Genomic DNA, 5,386 nt, shown 5'->3' with positions numbered 1-5,386 from the left:
GAGAAGAAAATGAGGAGGAAGAGTAACTCCATATTTTGAGATCATGATTCAGCTCATCCCTCCAACCTACTTACAGGCTGCTATTTGTAAAAAAAAAAACAAAAAACAAAAACAAGCTTGAGATAGTAGATCATGTGGCGTACATAGTGCCTAATCCTGGTCTAAAATGCAGACAATCACAAATAACATGGGGAATCCGGAGTGCCTGATACAATAAAAACACATGGAAGTAGGCACATGAGCATATTAGAAACCTTGTGATAAGATTCTTTCTGCATTAAATTACTCTTTCCCAAGCTGGTATTAGATGACTCAAGGCTGAGGAAAGATCATATAAACTACTGAGGGAAGAAAAAAAGGAAAGGCTGTACTGGAATGGTATTGCTATGAATATTAGAATCCAATAGAACATTTCCAAAAAAAGCTCCACAGCATTATAGATGGAGTAATTTAGTTCTGGAAACAGCCTTCTGCCTCCCTAGTCAAAACTCAAAGGCTGGCCCTGAGATGAAAAAAGAAATGAATGAGGTAGAGAACCTCATTCAACCTATCTTACACTGACTAGATAAATGCATGTTAAGGATCTGACAAAAGCATGAATTTCTAAATACAATAAATGATTGTAGCATGGAAGAGGTGACCACGGCTATCACTAGGGTGAGATGACCTTTGACTTTAGCTTGAGTGCATCAAAGATATAAGCATCTAGCCTGTTTAAAAGTTCTAAGTAATTTGAAAGCTTGCTCATCATTATTATTATTTTGGTTTGCATAATAAAGGATATCATCTTACTACCATTCTTCCCATCAGCCAACATGACTATTTTTCATTTTTGTATATAGTGAAGAATTCAACTGTTGAAAAACAAATTCCTAAACTGGAAGAAGAGGAGTTTACAACTCCTGAAATAGGGACTTCATAGTTTGAAAATAAGTCCCTCTGGCTATTTGTAAATCTACAAAATTTGGCTTTCACTGTTTTTTTGTTAACATAGTATCTTTTTTTTTTTTTTGTAGTAAGTAAACAGTAAAACAGTACCTGAACTAAAATCAATCTCCAGTTTTGATAATGAAAAGAACTGAAAAGATGGATACTTCTCTGAGAAATAGCTGGACTTTAATTTTCAAAAGTCAGAGATCAACCAGTGTTTCTTTGACTACTTGGGACAGTCTTAAGTGCAGAATCTAAACCTACATAGCTCCTAGCAGAGTACTAGAATTCAAATGTAATTAACTAAGACTTATCCCACATTCTATTTTAAGACTGTTCCTAAATAGTTATTATTGCGTTTAGATGGGATAGTGGACATTTGTCCATATAGTCATCAGAAAAGTTCTGGAGAACTTGAAACCCTGGAACACTATATTTGGTCTAAAAAACCACACAATATTGCCAAACTAAGGATAATGTTTGACACAAGTCTTGAGGAACAGCTTGATAACTGTGTCCACAATGATATCAAATGTAACAAATAGAGAAATAAGTTTTCCAGAAAATCCTAAAGGGTTTGTTAGAAGTTGAAAGAAAGAATTAAGAGGGGAAGATCTTTTCCCAATGGCTAAGGTTCTTTAAAACTACAATGACAGAGACTTAGGCAGAATGCAAACCACGTATCAGTAAAGATACTCTAACATGGCTGAGTAATAAACAGAACACAAGAAACAGAAAATGTCAAGAATTCTGTCACAAAAAGCATATATTTTGCCCAGTTAAAAGAACAAATCAAATAAACCCCCCAAACAGTTCCACCTGAGGAAGGAAGGAAGGAAGGAAGGAAGGAAGGAAGGAAGGAAGGAAGGAAGGAAGGAAGGAAGGAAGGAAGGAGGGAAGGAAGGAGGGAAGGAAGGAAGGAAGGAGGGAAGGAAGGAAGGAAGGAGGGAAGGAAGGAAGGAAGGAAGGAAGGAAGGAAGGAAGGAAGGAAGGAAGGAAGGAAGGAAGGAAGGAAGGAAGGAAGGAAGGAAGGAAGGAAGGAAGGAAGGAAGGAAGGATTTAAATATATTTGAAGCTGAAAAATAGTCAGGGAGCTGATTGTAATATTTGATTATAAAAGAAATGAATGATTCCTGAAGGATCAGGAGTTTGCAGAGGAATCCATTGTGTGTGTTCACTTTCACAAGATGTTGACCACAAGCCTATGCCTGAATGGCTTCTTTCAAGAAGAATATTTTGGTAATTGCATCGAGGAGAATGGAAGTGAAGTTTGAGATTTAATTGATGACTTAAATATTCAGATGGGATACATCTAACACTCTGAAGAAAAACAGTCAAATGTGAAGCTTCTAATCTCTTAACATACATGTAATTTATAAAATTAAATAAAAAATAGTCAAAATAACCAAATATAACATCTGATTTTTTTAAAGGCAGCAAGAAATGATAAATCAGTTCGTGTAACCATTCTCCTGGGATTATTGCTGGAAAAGATTGTGTTGAAAACATTATTTATATGGAAAAATAAATGCTGCAGGTAAAGAATTAAAATGGCATCTGCAAAGCTAAGTCTTACTTTTCTAACTTGGATTAAATGGATGAACCTCCTTACGGTCAAGTAACTGGCTAAAGAAGGAAAAGTAGAAAGTCACAGAGCTGGGCAATGGGCAGTATGGGCTTTCAGTGATCTGCATTAGAATTTGGGCTTTCTTTAGCTGATTCATAATTAGAATCAAAGGTAACTAAATAAGCTCCAACAAGCTTCAAAAGGCAACTGAACAGTAAATGTAAATGTAAAGTGATGCAGATTGTATAAAAATCTTAACTTCACTGATGGGACCAGTCTAATAAAAATATGAACAGTGGGTGCCACCTACTGGATACTGTATGCTCGCTTGTATGAACAACCTGATACTACAGGATTAGAAGGATACCCATTCTCTGGCAATTGAGCAGCAGCTTTGAACAATTTTACTAATAAATAAGGCAACAGTACCATTTTTTTCCTTTTTAATTAATCACATTAGGTCAAAGACAGAAGACTCATTAAGTCAGTCACATCCATATTCACCTTGAAAATTCAGTAGCTTTTCAAAGATTATTGTCACCCATAGAGGCGAATACGTGTAGCTCAGGGTTGAACTGCGGAGTCCTTGGGGTTCTCTGAGCTTGGTTCTTTTCTTGCAAACGTTTCATTACCCAGCTGGGTAACATCTTCAGTGCTAAAATGGGATGGGGCTTGCTTTCTATTTATATACTGTGGGATGCCTTGCCAGTGCTGGTGGGGATGGGGGTTTTGTTTTGCTCCTCTGGTAGTTCCTTGATTAGCATGTTTACTACTTGATTGTGTGCCTGGTGGTAACCTTTGCTTATCTGGGTGATGATTGTTGGTGAGGCGATCTTCTGGTCTTTTGTCTCATACTTGAATAGTATGTAGATGCTGTTTATCTCTATGTGTCTATTAATTGTTGCCTTGTCAGAATACCAAGCTTCCAAGAACTCTCTTGCATTTTTGGATTTAGCTTGGTCTAAAATGCTGACAGTTTCCCAGTTGAAACTATGGTTGACTATCTCCATGTGTTGTGAGATTAAGGAGTTCTCATCATGTCTTCTGACTGCTAGTTGGTGCTCATGGATGCGCTCTGCTAGTCTTTTGCCTGTCTGTCCTACATAGCATTTGTTGCAGTCTTTACACTTTATGCTGTAGATGACTCCTGTTTTTTCTTCTTGTGCTACTGGGTCTTTTGGTTTACTTAAGATATTTTGGAGTGATTTTGTTGGTTTGTGTGCTACAGAGATGCCATGTGGTTGTAATAGTCTGTTGGTGGTTTCTGAGACGTTTCTGATGTATGGCAGTGTGATCCTTTTCATAGCTTGTGTAGATTCTGTTGTAGTAGGTTGAGTGGTCAGGCACTTTTTGATAAAGTTGTGTGGATATCCATTTTGTTGGAAGATGTTGTATAGGCGGTCGTTTTCCTTTTTCTGCTGTTCTGGGTTGCTGCAATGCGTTTGTGCTTGCTTGAATAATGTTCTTACACAGCTCCTCTCATGGGAGGTTGGGTTACTTTGGTAATGGAGTACTTGATGTGGGTTGTCTTCCAATAAACTTGGGTTTCTAATTTACTGTTGTTTCCTCTGCTGATGAGGATATCAAGGAAGGGTAGCGTGTTGTTTTCTTCCTCTCTGGTGAATTTTATTCCTTTGAAGATGTTGTTGATGGTTTCATGTGTCTTCTCTAGTTGTTCCTTTTTTATTATAACAAATGTGTCATCTACATACCAGATCTATACTTTAAGTTGTATGTGAGGAAGTGCTATAGCTTATAGGCACTGCATTACAATCTCTGCTGAGTCCTGACAGTGGTGATCCTATGGGTGTGCCTCTGATTTGTTGGTATATTTGTCCATCAAACTGAAAATAGGTGGTGAGGCAGAGGTTGATGAGGTCCATGATTCTGGGTATTTCAATCTGGGTGTATTTGGTCGGGTGTGTTGCACACAATCAAGCAGTAAACATATGCTAATCAAGGAACTACCAGAGGAGCAAAACAAAACCCCATCCCCACCAGCACTGGCAAGGCAGGCCACAGTATATAAACAGAGAGCAAACTCCATCCCATTCTAGCACTGACGATGTTACGTAGCTGGGTAATGAAACGTTTGCAAGAAAAGAACCAAGCTCAGAGAACCCCAAGGACTCCACAATTATTGTCACCCTCTTGAAATGTGAAAGGCTTGACTATTTAATGAATACAAATCATAGAATATCAAGGGAAATGGAATAATGAGAAAGAAAGATATTATGGTAATCCACAGAATGTGCAAGCAAAATGTGCTGCTTGTAGTTGGAGATTGGAATGCCAAAGTTGGAGGTAGTTGGATTGTACAGCTGAGAAAACAGAAATGAAGCAGGAGGACAACTTAATCAGTGTGTGCCAATCCACTGATTTCTTCATTGCTAATACATTCTTTAAACAACCAAAACAACACTTATATACATGGTCATCACCTATATACATGGACAACACTTATATATATGGAGAACACAGAAATCAAATTGACAATATTATTAACACAGGTAGTTCTCACTTAACAACCCTAACTGGGACCAGAATTTCCATCACTAAGCAAAGCAGTCATTAGGCAAAACATCACATGACCACACTGCTTAGTGATGGCAGTTTCAGTAGTCCTGGTTGCGGTCATTAGGTGAGGACTGCACTGTCATTAGGCAAGGACCTCATGCTTATTCTGCCCTGCCATACTTGCCTCTAGTTCAACTCCCCCCACCCATCTTTCTCTACTCCCATCTCTGCCCTTTTGGCTGCCCTGCACTCCACTGCTGCCTACCCCTGCCATACCCACTGCCCCCAGCTGATCTTCGCCATCTTCTTCATCCCGCTGATGCGGTGAGCCTGGACAAGGCAGCTGCTGGCCCTTTGTGAGCCCTTCCCAAG

The sequence above is a fragment of the Python bivittatus genome, unplaced genomic scaffold (genome assembly GCF_059951505.1).
Source record: "Python bivittatus isolate LINGU-HERP-01145 unplaced genomic scaffold, Pbiv_v1 ctg000000_np1212, whole genome shotgun sequence".
Lineage (NCBI taxonomy): Eukaryota > Metazoa > Chordata > Lepidosauria > Squamata > Pythonidae > Python > Python bivittatus.
Note: the sequence above shows the minus strand (reverse complement) of the source record.